The sequence below is a fragment of the Neovison vison genome, chromosome 1, assembly GCF_020171115.1.
Source record: "Neovison vison isolate M4711 chromosome 1, ASM_NN_V1, whole genome shotgun sequence".
In the NCBI taxonomy this organism is placed as follows: Eukaryota; Metazoa; Chordata; class Mammalia; order Carnivora; family Mustelidae; genus Neogale; species Neogale vison.
Genome location: NC_058091.1, coordinates 309,638,910 through 309,657,477, shown reverse-complemented (window position 1 = coordinate 309,657,477; position 18,568 = coordinate 309,638,910).

Sequence of the window (18,568 nt, the reverse complement as noted above, 5' to 3'; positions counted from 1 at the left end):
CCTGATGCAAAAGTGTATTAAAAGTGGAGCCACATTTACATTTGTTTTGCATTTGTTATTTAAGAGGTCAAAATATGCAAACTTCATCCACTTTTGTCAATACCTTCGAGCAAAAGAAAATTTTATTAAAGTTAGATTCATGACCAGTAGAGCTAATATCCCTCGTTGGGGTAGGGCGGGGAGGAGAGGAAGGCTGCATTTTTAAAGTAGTAGCATTTATTTCTTATCTAAAACGGAGAATACTTACCAAATGTGCATTTTGGACCAGGTATAATGGCTTCCACATAAATATGCAATTAAAAAGCAAACTTAATTATAAGCAGTTTACAGCCTAAATGGAAATAGTTATACAGTCTGCAATTGGTCCTGGAAATTTTTATATGAAAAATAAAATTAGTAATAGAGGAATAATAAAAGACATTTAGTGATTTTCAAGAATGTGTTTTAGAGACAGCCAATTCTTACCCAAGATACACAAATAAAGCATACAGCTATAGGAAAATTTGCATTTTCTAAGTTAGATAATAGGAAGAAAATATGTTCAACATAGTTTAAGAATTATAATCTTATTATATACATGCTAAACAAATTTGTGGCTGCCTTCACCAAAGAAAACTTTTTTCCCAAGTTAAAGAAGTTGGGTTTTTGCTAATTCAGACTCTATGTTCACCCTGGAAAACACTGAGCAAAAAATGGTATGAAAGAAAGCAAAATAAAAATTGCACATGTGCGATGTCTTTTCTTTGCACTTTTGGCCATGTAGGGTGAATGAATCCACACTGGCATTTCTTTTTCTTTTTTTATTTTAAAAATTTTATTTATTTATTTATTTGTCAGAGAGAGAGAGCACAAGCAGGGGAAGAAGCAGGCAGAGGGAGAAGGAGACTCCTCACTGAGCAAGGAGCCCAATGCGGGGCTCGATCCTAGGACCCTGGGATCATGACCTGATCTGAAGGAAGGCACTTAACCGACTGAGCCACCCAGATGCCCCACACATTGGCCTTTATAGCATTTCTACTGCATTGTCTAGATCCTCTGTGGAACTCCCAATCTGTTACACTGGTGAGTATGTGACTTCATGCCCCTGGTTTCACATCAGGTTTCACCGGGACCAGTGCAAATACCAGAATGGACCTTATGATGTGCACAGGTTACCTTCTGTGGAGCCTAAGGTCTTGCCTGCTTGGAGCACTCTCCTATGGCCCCAAGATCCATGCCCTGTCCTAATTCAGATCAAGTATGGCCGTATCTTAGTCTTTCACCCATAGCATCACTCTCCACCTCCTTCCCCTGCATCATCTCTCTCTGTCTCTCTTTCTCTCTCCTTTTTTCTTTTCACTAACACCTCATCACTACTGGACATATTAATTTTATTACCTGTTCCTCTTCCTGGCATCTGAAATTCCATTAGAACAGAGACAATTTTCGTCCATCCATGTAGCCCCAGGATCTAGATGGTGCTTGGTACGTGTAGGGGCTCGATAATCTTTGTTGAGTGACTGCATCATTAAGTGACTAAAATAAAATTTCATCTGTTCATCAGTGACATTGTGGAAAGGTCCAGTAGGGAGTACAGCTTGCAGATTGGCTCGGAAACAATTCCTATAATGGCCGTTGTTTGGAAGACTTGGGAAATATCAAGACTTCTATGTGCTTCTGACAGACTCACAGTATGAAACGCGTCAAAGTCTGTGTCCGGCTGTGGTGTGGAGAAATCCCAAACAAGAAGACTGAATATATTCTGTCATCAGACCCCATCAGACTGATGTTCTCAGGAAGGTCAGCTGGGCAGCCTGAGGAGGGACAACGTTAGCAGTTTCCTAAATGCATCATTGAATTGATCCTCAATGTAGTGATTGAACTGCATTAAGATGAATCCGGGCAGAGACTTCTGTTGTGAACAGTGGAGCCAGTCACTATTCAGCTAGGTGCTGGTGTGGAAGGCTTGGGCTGGGGAAGGGTAGCCCAACCAGAAATTGGCAAGGAAAGGACTTCCAGCAGAAAAATGTGAAATAATTTAATAGCATGCATGTTACTTAAAAATCACCAAATATGCTACATTCTGATCTGGCAAACAAGATGAACTGGGAAGTGATTCACATATCATGAAGATTTTTCAAGTTAATATAGGCACATTTAATAGAGAAATCTGTAACAAATTCTGAAGTCCTGTTTTTTTTTTAAATTATTAGTATTTTTTTCCAGTGGAGAGAGAAGGGGGAGGGGTAGAGGGAGATGGGGAGAGAACTTAAGCAGGCTCCACATCCAGCAAGGAGCCCAAAGCAGGAGTTGGTCTCATAATCCTGGAGACCTTGACCTGAGCCAAAATCCAGAGTCCAATGCTTAATCGCCTGAGCTATGCAGATGCTTAAAGGCCTCATTTTTAAAAGATTATAACCAAACCCAAAGTTTTATGAACACACATATAATGTCAATATTTGTAGCTCACTCCATTTCAGTGAGTGCCATCCCAGCTCCATGTGGACACAGTACTATAGTCTGTTAGATTCACAAAGACATCGTATCTAGAAAAGACGATGTGCCTACCTTCATTTAAAAATACTTCTTTGCTAAAACACGCTAACAGTGAGTCCTCATCACTGATCAAAGATCATCTTAACAAATACAATAATGATGAAAACCTCAGAAATATTGTAAGAAATATCAAGATGTTACACACAGACATGAAGTGAGCAAATGTTAGAAAATTGGCACGGGTAGACTTGCTGAATGCAGGGCACCACAAAACTTCGGTTTGTACCAGAGTATCTGTGAAGTTCAATAAAGGGCAATAAAATGGGGTGTGCCTCTATAGGTCTTTCTGAAGGAGCCCAGGGGAAGGTTTGAGGATGGAGCACTCCAGAGGTCAGAAGACAACTTATGACTCACTGAATTTGTGGCTGGGCTCTGTGGCCTGCCCAAGCCCCTCCATCCACTCCCACTCACTTCAGTAGTAGAGCATCTAGAAGAAAAGAGTCGTCTAGAACCTTGCAATGAGCCCTTAGTGGCTGGGGGTTTCTATATTCCCATCTGAGCTGTGGTGCCAATCAGCTTTCCCTACCATCCCATCTCCGAACTTGATCTTAGTAATGACTGTCTCCATGAGAGTCACTCTTCGCCTGAATTTCAGAAGAAAATTCGAAGGTCTGTTGTTGAAGCTGTAGATCTTCAGATCAAAATGTGGATAAATTGAAATAATTATATGTATATTCACATCACTATGTATAATCATAAGCACTTGGGACCAGTTGTGTAGACATAGTATCTCTTTGCTTCCTGTAAGAAATATCTTTCCTATCAGAGCCTAAGAATATTGCAGATCTTATTCTCACAACACTGTTATTAAATATGCCATTCCAGTGGGACTCACCTGGAACAGAGCCCTGCAGTTTTCAGAAATATCTAAGACCCTTCTTCCTCATGGACACACAGATAAACTACATTTCCCAGTGTCCCTTGCACTATGGGTGTCACTGAGATAGAGTTCCCCCAGGGAGAATGTAACTGGGACTGATCTGTGCCACTCTGAGGCCTGACCCATAAAAACTACCCAAGCGCTTTCTTCATCCTCTTCCTCTTCTCTCCAGTAAATGGGACTCCAAGGAACTAGAGGAGACTGCGGCCACAGACTGCAGGGTGTGGTTCCTTGAATGAATTATGAGCCAAATACACCACCCCCTGCCCTCACCAAACTCACAATGGACCGAAATATGAGTGATAAACTTGTATCACACTAAGCCAGCCAAATTTGGGGACTGCTTGTTTCAGTTAATGTACCTTGACGAACATAATTACCCTTCATGTAGTTTTTCAGAACCTGAATCTCCTAGGATCTTTTTTGTTCCATTTACTTTTAAAGAATGAATTGTAATCGTACTAAAATACACATAACACAAAAATTACCATTTTAGCCACTTTTAAGTGTACAGTTCAGTGGCAGTAAGTACATTAACGGTGTTGTGCATTCACCTCCAGAACTTTTTTCATCTGGCAAAACTGAAACTCTGCCCCCTTTAGACAATAGCTCCCCATCCCCACCACACCCTTGTCTCTGGCAACCATCATCGTTGTTTCCCTCTCTGTGGTTTTGCTCATTCTAAGTACCATGGATGAGTAGAATTATACAGTATTTAGTCTTTGTGACTGGTGTTCATGTAAAAGCAACAAAACTTTAAGAATCTCTAAAAATGTGAAAGAGAGTTATATTCTAGCCCAAGTTAGGACAGCTGCCTGGGGAACACCCTCTTCCCAGGGAAGAAAGTACTCTGGAGAATGAATGGATTTTATAGGGTTATATAATTTTTACCTCTTGTAAAAGCTCAAAAGATTGTAGATTAGCTTATAGGCAGGAATCACAAGTTTTATCGTAAAGGAATGTGGGCAGTAGGAGCACTGATGGATATCTCAAGGACAAGATGGATTCCTTTAGGCTAGTCATTCACAAAGCAGATTGTTGGTGTGCACAAAGTTTCTACACAGTCATGTTGACTTAGGAAGAGACCTAAGATGTCTTCCTTGGGTGTCAGGCCTCTCGACTTTTTCACTTGGCCTGTCTTCCAGGTTCATCCATGCATGTGTCAGAATTTTCCTCCTTTTTGAGTCTGAATGGCATTTCATCCTATGTGGAGAGCACATCTTGTTTATATGGTTATCTGTCCATGGATACTTGGGTCGCTTCCACATTTTGGCCATTGTGAATAATGCTGCTGTGCACATGGGTTTACAGACAACTCTTGGAGAGTCTAGTTTCAGTTCTTTTAGGTATATATCCAGAAGCAACTGCTGGATCATATGATCGTCCCATTTTTAATTGTTCCATTTTTAATCCTAAACAATAGGAATAGTCCTATTGTTTTTCATAACAGCTGCACCATTTTACATTCCTACCAACACAACATGAATGTTCCAATTTCTTTATAGTCTCAGCTCCATTGTTTCCTCTTTGAACTTCCAGGATCTTAACCCTCGCACAAGTCAAGAAGAGAAACCAAATGGGATTGCATCAATTACTGTCTTAAATTTTAATCAATAGCTCTGAAAATTAGTCCCAAACTCAGAATAATTCCCAAATACTCAAAGTCCACTGTTCCTTCCTTGATGGGAGCCATAATCTTTTTCTCTCCTAAAACCCAGCTTGTGGTTATATAGTGATTTCTGAGCATGAAGGTAAGGTTGCAGTTGGCTTTGTGGTTAGTAAATGATCTTCTGGTAACAAACTTGCTCCATTAGATAACTTTAGGACATCAGACTTTGGTCTGAGTCTGACAGCTCGGCTAGGTCACTTTAGTGGCAAGCCTTGGGAGCACAGTAACCATATCTGGAGCAGATTAACAAGAAATATAAATTCCCCTCCAAAAATAGATCGTAGGAAGTTGAGAACATTTAAAATTATTTCCCATAAGAATTTCCATGCCTGAAGCTGTAATTAAAAGGACTCTTGAACTTCAGCTAGGTATGGAATTTTAAAAAAAAAACAAACCCCAAACCCTCTTGCATTTGTTGTGTAAGAATAATACCTAACACCTTTTTAAAAATAAGACTTTGGGTTGTTATTTTCTTGGGCAAAAATCTATAGACAAATGGAACAATCACAATTTTATTCTCTATCTCTCCATTATTTCTTGACTTATAAAAGTCACATTTTTAGGAAAACAATCCTGAATTTCAAGCACAAATTAAATGTGTAAGAATAGCTGAATAGGGTACCTGGGTGGCTCAGTGGGTTAAAGCCTCTGCCTTCAGCTCATGTCATGATCCCAGGGTCCTGGGATCACTCCCCGCATCGGGCTCTCTGCTCAGTGGGGAGCCTGCTTCCTTCCCTCTCTCTGCCTGCCTCTCTGCCTACTTGTGATATCTCTCTCTCTCTCTCTCTCTCTGTTAAAGAAAGAAATATTTTTTTTAAATAAAAAGAATAGCCAGATATCTTTTGGAACAACAACAGCAACAAAAAAAGTAAAAAGGAATGACTTTCACTCTCAGATATTGAAACAGATTAGGAAACTAAATGACTAAAACCGAGTGATTCTGGCCTCAGAAAAACCAGGGGAATAAAGGGCTAGTCCATAAAAAGAAAAAAAGTTTATAAAATCATTCTGGTCTTTAAAGAAATGGAGAGATTATGGACCATTTGATGAATAATGTTAAGTGGCTAACCACCCAGGGAGAGATGAAGTTAGATTCCTCCTTGCTCAGAATTTACAGAGAAATTAATTAAAGATAGAACAAGCATTGGTCAAATGCAGAGCAACTAGAACCCTCATAGTTGGCTGGTGGAAATGAAAATGATATGGCTCTGATGACCTAGTTTGTCAGCTTATTGTAAATTTAAACATACACGTAGTCCATGATCCAACGATTTCATTCCTATCCAGTTACCCAAGAGAAATAAAGCATATGTCCACGAAAAGGCTTATACAAAGAATGCGCATGCAGTTCTGTTCATAGTAGCCAAAAACATAAAAGAAACCAAATGTCCACCAAAAGACATTTGGATGAATGGATAACCACATAGAAATATGGTCATGCAATGAATTATTATTCAGAATTAAGAGGAACAAATACTGCTACATGCACCAACATGAATAAATATCAAAAACATTGCATTGAGTGGAAAGAGCTAGACACAGAGTGCCTAATGCATGATTGCATTTTTAAGAAGCTCTAGAGTAAGCAAAATGAGCCTGTGGTGACAGAAATCAGAACAGCAGTGGTCTGTGGTCAAGGCCCGGGGTGTGGAGAGAATTGACTGGAACAGGACATGAGGCCATTTTCTGGGATGAGGGGAATATTTTATGTCTAGATTGTAGTGGTGGTTACATGGTGCATGGATTTGACAAAGTTCATTCAACTATAAACCTTAAATGACAATTATATCCTCATAAAATTATTAGGTAGAGAAGGGTTTAATAGTTAAAGGAGAGGCTGACAAATATAACTACTTAATTTAAATTTCTGCAGAATCAAAAATCCCCCAACAATAATTAAAAGATGAGTGAAGACCAGAAAGAAATCACGTGTAAGAGACTGAGTTACTGTCTTTATTTTAGAAACAAATCTCAAAACCGAAGACCAAAAAACAAAACAAAACAAACCCCACTTCACATCTCAAAAGGAAAATGAACAAAGATTATAAAATGGGCAATTTATTAAAGAAGTAGATATGCCTCAAACGCTATTTTAAATGTGTCTCACGATTGGCCATGGGTTAATATACCTCTGCTATAGAAGGATTCTTAGAACTAGAAAAGCAGAATCAATAGAATACTTGGACAGCTAAACAGAGAAAGGAGGTCCAGAAGAGCTTCACAAGGAAAAAAAAAAAAAGACCAATAGGCACTCAAAATGTTCAACCTGTCTAGAAATCAAGGAAAAACTAATTACAATGGCTGCATGCCACGGCGTGGTCTCACCCTGCATTCTCCTAGCCCTGGTGTTTCCATTCTCTCTCCAGCTCCATTTCCCACCCTGATGTCTGGGGGAGTTCCATGATGCCCCCGCTTTGGGAGTTAGTCCTGACTTGGGTTCTGATTAGGAAGCCCCGCCTCTGTCATGCTGTGCCACCCATGATTCCTAGCAGGGTGCTTCCCTACCATCAGGAGGAGGTATTCTTCTTCCAATAGCCACCACGGGAGTTCTGTAAGGACAAGCCCCAGGGCCTTGCACGGTGCCGGGTACATGCAAGGGCTCAGTAAATATTTCATGAATGTTTTAGATAGGGTGAGACAGCATTTTAAAATTGGGCAAGATTAAAAATAAAAATAAAAATACCCACCATGGGCAAAGTTTTAAATGGTGGCATTTTTATCTACTATTGGTGGAGGCAGAAACAGGTTTAAACTTTTTTAGAAGGTGACTGGCAACATTTAATAGAAGCCATTAACATGCCTTACCCTCCTGATCTAGTAATTCGGCCTTTGAGAATGTGCTCTATGGAAAGGAGCAGATAAGTATTGGATATTCGTACATGAGCTCTCATTGCATATTGGGTATGAGATGGAAAGGTATTTTTTAAATACTTAAAATAATTATTAAGTAAACCATAAGTCACAATGAAATATAATTCAATCATTAACAGTAATCTAGATAGCCTACAATTATTGATATTAAAAACTCATTCACAACATGTTAGGTTTTAAAAGCCAGCAAAGGAGAGAATTATAGTACAATCCAATTTTAATTTAAAATATATACATAGAAAAAGCCGGAGGAACATGCATTTAAAAAATTAATTGCTATTTTCTCAGGGCAATAGAATTATGGGTGTTTTTTTTTTCCCTTTTGCTAATCTGGTGTTTCCTAGTTTTTATGTCAGTTGACATGACTCATTTGTGTAATTTTAAAGACAGAAAACATTCACTATGTGCTTTGGAAGCCCTGGCTGGGCCTCACCTTCACGTTCCAGTGTACTCTGGATCACAATCAAAGGCGGTTTGCTGAAACCCACTCTTTTCTTAAAAGGGTCCATTGGCTTCTACTACAAATATTCCTGCTCTGATGGGGCTCAGCCCTGACTGACTTACACCTCTCCTCCTGATGGGGCCCTAGCAGGACAAGAGACTGGGCTAATGTTTAGGCACAGAGTTTCAAAGGCAAGAGTGATCTTAAAAACCGACAGGCCTGTGGTAGCGAAGAAGCCAGAGTCAGATGAATTCACTCATCTTGGAGCAGATGAGAGGACCCTCTTCCCCGGGGCTGTCATCCCACCACCATTCAGATGCCGAACACAGGAAATTAGAGCCCAGAGAGCAGACCCTTCCTCACTCTCTACCACCCCTCCAATGATGGCCAAAGTAACAGCGACCACTTAGAATGTGCCTCCTAAGGCCAGGGGCCGCTCAGAACACACTGTACACGTGTTGAGTCAGCTAAGCCTCACAATAGCCCTGAGAAGCAAGTATCATAATTAGGTCCATTTTGCAGATGGGAAGCCTGAGTTTCAGAGAGGTGAAGAGATTTTCCTGAGGGTATCCAGCCTGCAGTGGATTAGTCGAACTACAAATCCAGGCCATCTGGCCTGAGAATCCATGCTCTTAACCATTACAGCCACGGCTCTCATACTGCTACGGACCGAAAAATCACCTGAAACCTTTCTCAACACCATGTCCTCTGGGAGTCTAATTCAGTAATCTTTACTGCGCATGTCTGCCAAGCTCCCCCGCGGCGCCGAGAGCTCTTTGCTGGGGCCCCCACGGTGAGTTGCGCGGCAGACGCTCTCCAAGTGTTGCAATAAAGTGCACCAGTTCCTGGAATTAAATCTAGTAAACAATCAATAATGCATGAGTTACTCGCGGATCAAATTAATTTACCCCAAATGACTTGCTATTGATATAGAAGTAATTGGTAGCAAAGTTGGCTGATAATCCAATTTAAAAATTGTTACTTATTCAACTATATTGCAGCAAGGATGAGGCAACGTGTTCCCGTGACAAGCCTGCTGGGAGTCCAGGGCAATGGAAAACCGAGGAGTATCATTTACTCTAAAACCACCATAACAACACAACATGGGTTTCTAATCACTAAAACTCGTTTTCAGAAGTCACGAAAGACACGATATGAATATAGCACCCCACAAAACCTCGCCCTCCCCTAGCTCTCACTCTACATCTGCTTTTCCAGGAGAGGTTGCCTTGGATACAAGTATCCTTATGCCTGCAAAGTCTATCCCCAGAGGCAAATTAGCAAATCGGCATTCAGATTTAATAAATCTGTCTGTTATTAATTTTCCTGCATGGATCAGACCCCCAAGGCTTGATAACCTCTGTGAAAACTGATCAAACCAGTTCTTGGACTCTCAAAGGGGACAGCTGAGACCAGACTTGAGGGCAACCACTGGGAGCATGGGAACCCCAGAACTCCTGCCCCGAGAAATGGAGAGTATCCCTCCCCGAAGACATGGGGACAGCAGCAACAGAGGTTGGTTTCTGAAAAGCCACTTTGACATCCCTAACTGTGACTCCCCTCCAGACTGAGACTGGCTGCCCTCTAGGAAGGGTGACAGTACCACATTTAATAACAGATCTCGGGCTGAACCTTCCTCTACTTGGACAACCAGCTCGGAGCTGTAGCTTAGGAGTTTTTTCCTCCCATCTGTATGAACGCCTCACAGGACATGACCTGATTCCCCACCAGGTCTATCCGATGCATAAGAAATTGGGGCATGGGCACATTCCTAGCAAGGGCCCCATCCAAAGCCATTAGAGGGGAAAACACATGATGTGAATATTTTTGTTAGGTCCTAATGGGTCAGGCCCAGTAGACCCAATAGAAGATCTTCGTTTTATCACTGGGTTCCCATTGATATTACCCTGTTTCTGACTGAGATCCATGTGACTGCCCCAAATGTGTTCCCTTCCTGTGAGCACCCTCTCATCCTCTACACGCCCCATGAAAGAAGACAATGTCTCCGGTTTGGGACCATTCCCCCACAGAGTCAGAAAAAGAGGTGGTGACATCCTTCGGGTTGTCCCACTCTGCAGGGGGACACCCAAACTGCACATATTCCCTGAGCCCCGGATTCACCAGTGAGTGTCTCAAGACTGGGACATGAACAGTCAGTTTTCATCTATAAAGGAGTCCCTCCCTAAATAGTCAGAAGTAGTTAAAATACTTTTTATAAAAGGTATGATGGAAAAGTCTGAAGTGTTTCTAAATAAATGGACAAACTGTAAGGCCTGAACAGGAAGCTCATTTGTCCTCGCACAGAGCATACCCCACTGGTCACCGAGGTACACAGAATCTCTAACGTGCTCCTTCCCTGAGCTCATGCCCCAAACCGCCCAGCCCGGAGAGTGAGACCTGGAGTTCTCAAGATACTCAAAACATGTATCTCTAATGACCCTTTGCCTCTCTGTAGGTTTTGTGTGGCAAGGGGGCGGGGGCACAGAATGACGGCTCTTCGAGATGTCCACATTCCAATCCCTGGAACCCGTGAAGATGTCACCTTCCACGGTAAAAGGGCTTTCCAGCCATGATTAAAGTAACACATCCGGGATGAGAAAATCATCCGGATTATCTGAATGGATCCAAACTAATTTCATGAGTTCGTGAAGTTGGAAGAAGACGATAGGGTGACGAATCAGATGGCAGGAAGAAAAGTGTCGAGAGGTAAGGGCAAGGTCCGAGCATTGGAGAGAGGATTCTGGAGGAAAGAACGGCTCCCAGGGGATGGCCAGCAAGGCAGTGGGGGTCCCAGTTCGACAACCACGATGACCTGAATTACGTCAGTGTCTGAATGAGGGGACAGGTTGTCCCTGAGCCTCCAGAGAAGAACTCATCCTTTGACACCCGCATTGCAGTCCATTGAAATCCACACTGGACTGACCTCCAGTTCTGGGATGAATTTGTGTGGGTTCGTGTGATTTTAATCACCTTAGCTAATGGTCATTGGTACGGCAGCAGTAGAATACCTAGTTTTCAAGCAAATATTAAAAATGTTCCACTTCGCCCGAACTTATTCTTTCTAGCTGCAGGCTCTATTCGGCCTGAATTCTGGTCCCTTCTTGTAAAGCAACCCTCTTCCTCAGATGAAATAATTTAGAAAAGTCTTTATAACTTTTTATACAAGACTTTCTCTATTAAAACCATCAGTGGATTTCCATGCTCAATTTTAGCCCAAATGATTCCAGCTTGACTAATCACAACAGTGTCAGTTAGGAGTGATGTAATCCTGACCTCTAAAAGGCTCATGAATGCTATCTTTCCTGACCCCGAAGGTGGCCTCAATCATGTCTGGCAATGGACCGCATAGAATATTCTGGAATGTATCAGGACAAAGAGGAAAAAACAGAGATACTGATCTTCTAACCCCACAATCTGGTTTTAATACCATTTGTCTCCAGAAGAATCAGCTATTAGAGAATGACTTCCTCAAGTCCATTTTGTAAGATCACTTTAATCCAGCCATCTGCTGAAATCAGGTTGACAGAAATAAGGAAAATTCGAGGGAACATCTGAATTTCTCTGTTTATAAAAGAAAAAGGGGGTCACATTCTTGCCCCTGCCCGCTGATCAAAATCAGTCTGACATATCCGTGTGTGTGTGTAGATATGTGTAATATACACACAGATCTCTACCACCCGCATACACACAACTGTGCACACCCATGAGTGCACACACAGATACGCATTAATCAGGATAAACACAGTTCACTCTCATCTGTTATCCATTGCCACGTACAAACCACACAAACTGCATGACCCCAAACAGCAAATTTCTTCACTTAAGAGTCCAACAGTTTTTGGACGGGACTGAGTTAGCAGTTCTTCTTTGGGTTTCGCCTGGGGTCACTCGTGGGGTGCTATCATCTGGGGCCAAGGGGTCCAAGGCGGGCCTGTGGGTCATGCCTGGAGGTGGACACTGGCCCTCAGCCAGTCTTTGCACATGTGGTCCCTCCCCAAGGACGCTGGCTTCCAAGGCAGGCTGAGGGCGGTTGAGGGGAGAGCGGGAGGCCTTCCTCACTCTCAGTTTGCCCCCATCAGGGGACTGATCAAAGCAAGCAACCCATTCAGCCCATTTCAGGGGGGCAGAAGAGGAAAGTGGTCCCCTTGCTGGGGGAGAGCCACGCACATTGCGAAGGTGATGGAGGGATGGATGGCTATGTTCATAATGTAGCAAAACCCCAAATCTCAAAGGTTTATTTTGACCCAGGCTGCACATCCGTCCTGGTCTGCGAAGTCTCAGCTGCATGTCATTCCTCATTCGGAAAGGCAAGATGGCTTTTGATGGATTTATTCCCTCTGTAGAGCATGCTGTGTTGGCTACCATAACTGAGTGAAAGGTATCACTGCAGTGTCTTCTAGATGATTAACTGCTTCTGTCCAGAGTGACATACACTACTTCCAACGAGCTCACTGTCCAAAGTAAGCTAGACGACCACACCAGACTTCGGAGCGCTGGGAGGCGAAGTCTTATTATTTGCCCAGAGAGAGGGGACCTCAAATATGAGCCAATATATTCAATAACAAATAGCACAACATATATGTATCCCCCCACACATGTACACACACACACATACACACACACACACACCCCATCGGTCTGTAGAGAGACACCTGACACCTCAAATATTTGCCACTACTTCTGAAAATTATATTCTCTAAATATACATCAGTAGAGAAAGAACAATGTAGGCTGTACTTTGGTCACTTCCATAAGAAATTTTAATAGGAGGGCTAACTCTCTCTTGTTTGTTACAGAGATAATAATTTAAATTGAATTTCCTTGTCAAGACCACATGAGCTTTGATTAGACGTGGAAGAACGTGGACTGGATCCACAGCCTGAATCAAAAAAATCTATTGCCATTTCTTTGGATGCCAATGTGTGGTAGTTTGGGCTGTTTCTCAGATAATCTGGCCCTTTCTCCTTGGGAGCCCTGGCTACTCCCCACCTGCTTAAAATGAAATGTTGTCTGGTGACTTGCTTCAGCCAATGAAATTCCACTTTGCAGCTGCATACTCTTACCTCTATTAATTCATAACAAACTTAAAAAGACCTCAATTGGAAATGACCTTACTCTTGTGTAAACTTTGTTAAATAAAGGTGATTCTAAAAACATTTGTACTTTAAAAAAAAAATAGGGCAAGAAGGCTGAAGAGATAACAGTGAATCACCCTAACTGCCAGCTGGAATTTTTAGACTCAACCAATAAGAATACTTTTTTAAAAATTGAAAAAAAAAAGGTAGAAAATAGCTTATATTTTTAAATTGTGATGTTTTTCTAAAATTTTCTTAGTATTCATGGTGGACTCTTTTAAAGTTTGTAATGGAAAAGGAGAGAAATTTCAATTGCTTCTAATGGTTTAACTTCCTCCAGAGATTTAAGCTTTTCTGTTTTTTCTTCTTAGAATATGCTTTTCTGTTCATGTGGAAGATTATGCTAATTGTTACCTGACATTCAAATTAGATCATTTGTTTTAACTTAAAATGCTACCTACAGAAGTGAGCCGCACTGGGCTTGCTGTCTTATTTTTCCTTATAATTCCACATTTATAAAGGTATATGCTGTTTCTCCATAGGTTTTAGGTAATGGTCCCTGTGATGAGTTGAATGGTGACCTCCAGAAAAGATATTTCCAAGTCATCACTCCCCTTGCCCCATGAATGTGACCGTATTTGGGTAGAGTCTTTGCAAACATAATCAAGTTGAGCATTTTGTGATGAGATCATCCTAGGTTACCCAGCTGGGTGCGAAATCCAACTGCCAGTGTCCTGACAGGAGAGAGAAGAGGACACGTCCCTGAGAAAACAGAGGCAGAGACTGGAGTGATGTATCTACAAGCCAAGGAACCCAGGATTTCTGGAAACCCCGAGAAGCAGGGAGAGTGGCGAGGTCAGGTTCTCCCGCAGCGCCTCTGGTACGAACCAGCTGGTGCCAACACCTTGATTTCAGACTTCACACTTCTGCAACCATGAGAGAAGAAATTTCTGTTGCCTCATGCCCGCCAGTTCGGGAGATTATGTTGTGGCAACTGTAGGACACAAAGTCACTCCCTCCCATGTTACCTGAGATCACCTCCCATCCTCCCTCTTTTCTTACTGGCATTTCCCAACAAGCCAACAGAACTGTCATCTCTGAATTAACACTATTTAAAATCTCAGTGGTTTCACTTCAGTCTGGCTTCCTTCAAGTTCTGTAGAAACGTGGAGGTTATTCTATTCCGCGCGTCGGATGTTAATCACGAGTGTGATGGTGTGGCCCCTGCAAGCTTTAGGGGCGCTGGTGTGCTTTACATGGAAACATCCCAGTGCGCACAGAGTGGACGGTACACCGTTGAAGTCAAAACGAGCCCTGCGTTGGTGTTGGGCCTGTCAGTCAGTTCCATGAACATATGGGCTATAAACCACTGTATATATTCTATACTGAGCTCCTTCTTTCCTTTTTTTTTTTTTTTGGCTCCTGTTTTATTTTTGGGATTGAACGTTGCCTCCAGAAGCTGCCACATCCTGAGATCAGTTAATTTACTTCTGACTATTAAAATGCAAATTCATATTTCAGTGCAATGTGATGGATTTGTGTAAACCGTGGGGTTTTCTCCACCTGATTCTTTACTGACTTAATTTTAATTCGAGCTGTCTATCAAAACTCTGCTGGTTCCTCAAAATTCAGCGAAAGGGCCACTTCTGCTAGTCAGAGTTTCTCTGTTTCACTCTTCACTCCCACAGTGAATGTTGTATATTCGTGAAGTGCGCCCGCATTTATGGAATTTCCACCAAGTTCCATGAATCACATGAGACTGTTATGTAATGACTTCATTTAATCTTCAGGAAGCACATCTGTCATTAGCTCCTCTCTATGGATGAGGAGAGTGACTTAACAGGGTTCAGGAACTAGTCTCAGGTCCTTCTATTGGGATGCTGATGCCATGGAACCACGTTTCACAAGCCAGGCACCCTAAAATCCTCATTTGTGACCCCACAGATCTTTGGTCGGAAGTCCCACACAGCAGGACTATTTATTCTGCTTAGGATCTCTCAAGGTACTGACTGGGCTGGGTTCCTTTCTGGAGGCTGCATGGAAGAAGCTGCCTCCAAACACATGTTTGTTGTTGGCCGTTGTCGGACTGAGGTCCCTGTTTCCCTGACAACAGCCGCCTCCATCTCCAAGCCAGCAACAGCACATTGAATACCCATTGAGCTTTCAATCTCTGTGACTCCTCTCCTGCTTCTCCTTTTAAGGGCTCCTGTGAGGACTTCGGTTCCTCCCAGATAATCCAGAATAACCTCCCTGTTTTAAGGTTAACTGATTAGTAATCCAAATGCACATCTCAAAGTCCCTTATCCAGGTGAGATAATGCATTTACAGGTTAAGCCACACCCCACAGGAAACAACTTTATCAACTACAGTACAAGCTTGCTGTGCAGTTCCTTTTGCTTTTAGTCTCAGTCTCTGCTCATTTCCAGAGTGACTTAGGTCAGCACCTTGGCCTTCACCCCTTTTAATGTGATTATTTCATTGATTTGTAATATATTTAGATTCCCTGGTATCATCTGCTTTTCTTATGGGGATTCCCTCAAACTTCCAAATAATTTTTTTAATTTGCATATACCAGACTTCATTCTTTGTCTTGTAAAATTCTACAGGTTTTGGCAAATTCATAAAGTTATGTATTCACCACTACAGTATCAAATAGAATAGTTTTGTTGCCTTAAATCCCCTGTACTTCATCCATTCATTCTCCAGCCCCTCCCCCCATCATGCTGATATTATATACCTTCAGTGTTATATGATGAAAGTGGCACTTTCCCTCTGTGGTTTTTCTCTGGACAAGATATAATCCCGGGATTATCGGTATAAAAATGTCAGAAAAACCCCAATAGAGGACCTTCTGAAAAATATCTGAGTAGTACTCAAAATTGTCAAGGTCATCAAGAAGAAGGCAAGTCTCAGAAACTTCCAGAGCCAGAAGGAACCAAAGAAAACATGACAACTAAATCTCGTGTATCCCCGAGCAGGGAAAAAAAAAAGTCTTTAGAAACAAATGAAGACAATATAAATAAGGTATGGATTTTAATTAATAATGATGAATCAATATTGGTTCATCAATGATAACAAATGTACTCTACTAAAAATGTTAGTAGTAGGGGAAAGTGGGTGTTGGATAAATGGGAATCCTCTGTAACAGCTTCTTAAATTTTCTGTGAATCTAAAACTGTTGTTCAAAAATTAAAGTCTATGAAAGATGAAAATTAGATGCTGAAAATTCCCTTTAAGTTCTTAAATAGTCCCAATTACTTGCAGGGTAAAAGAAAAACTCCATCCTTAGCACTGAATACAAGCTCTAATTTTCTCCTCTTTCCAACTCACGTTCCACTTCATGCTTGTGGGGGGTTCTCATGGCTCCTCAGACAATTACAACCAACTACCATGTTCTTTCACAATTCCTCACCTTTGGACATTCCATTACTCCAGACCTTTGTTGACAAATGGCTCATCTTTGAAGATTCAGCTTAGTTGTCCTCTCCTCAGAGAAGTCTTCCTGGGCCTTTCCAAAATAAATTGACTGGGTGCCTCTCTTCCATGCAATACGGCAGCGAGTAAGTGTGGTTTAGCGTATTGCCTTGCTACTCACTACTCAGTGTGGTCCATGAACTGACAGCATAGGCATCACCTGGAGATACAAGAAATGCAGACCTTAGGGCGTCTGGGTGGTTAAGTGTCCAACTCTTCATTTCGGCTCAGGTCATGATCCTGGGTTCATGGGATGGAGCACCACATCAGGCTCCCTACTCAGCGTGGAGTCTGCTTGAGCTTCTCTCTCCCTCTACCCCTCTCCACCCATGCTCAAACACACACTGTCTTTCTCTCAAATAAGTAAATCTTAAAAAAAAAAAAGAAAGAAAGAAAGACCCTTAACTCACCCAAACCTACAGAATCAGAATCTGCTTTTTTACAGATTTCTGGTAGATTTGTAGCCATCTTACATTTAGAAATGCTCAGGCACTAGGATTTACTTCTCCCCAAGCCCTTAGCCTGTAGTTCTCTGATATGTTTTAATTGTCTGTGTCCTCACCGATTATGAAGTCACTGAGGACAGGGGCCATGTTTCATTTGCTTTTTTTTCATGGTATCTGAGACATTCATGGAAATAGGACTGAATGGACTTATGAAATGAAAGTCTGTGAGGGAACGTTATATAAATTTTATAGGTTAATACCTAACACTCCATTTTCCTGGCCAAAAATGTAGGAATAACTGGGGGGCAGGCAATGGTCAGGGAGATGACGTAAAAACATCCCATTTATTGCTGAAAAAACTGATTTGGGAGAGCATGGCTTTGCTGCACAGCTAAGCAACTTCTTTTTACCTTGCTTGGAATTAGGCAGACAAAAAGCTTATCCAGGCTTCCCTTTGGGGAGTGGGAATCTGCTCTCGTAAGCCTTAAGTCATGGAGGATGAACAGACCTGTATCTCACTCTCTCCAGGCTGAGTCAAGAGAGTGGATACAGAGGTGCCCTGTCAGCTTGCTGGGGTCCTCTTCCAAATTCCCAGACAGCTCTGTTCCCTCCCTCCTGTGGTGAATGGGTAGTAGAGTACCCTAATGAAATGCCAGGTAGCCCCACCTACCACAGGAAACTCAGGGGAAAAACGAAAAAATTAGGAGCTAAGGGAGAAAAGAGAAATAGAATAGTTGAGCTACTATCTTGAGAAACCGAAATCTCAGGTGACAATCAGATGACTGAAATTGTGGTTGGATCCTGAAGAGGTCTGGATGGGGCTGAAAGCTGTCTACTTTAGGATGACACCCACGCACCTGCTCCACTGAAGCTGATCTGAACTCACTCAGATCCCACTGATCTGCACTGCCTCCCATAGTTTCCAGGTGAGTTAGGCATGGCGGAGAAATGCCCAACTCAACCTACAGCCCCAGCTGGGACACACCAAACTGCAGGGTATAAGGACTGTCCCTGTTTCATCCCTTCAGGCTTGCTCCCTTTCCAGTGCCTCTGCCTCTGTTGACTAGGAGATTACATAAAATGAAATATAATGGCATCTTTAATCCACTTAATAAGGGTGAACTCTAAGAAACCAGCACTAATAAGTGGCATTTTGAGGAGACCAGGAATTTGAAA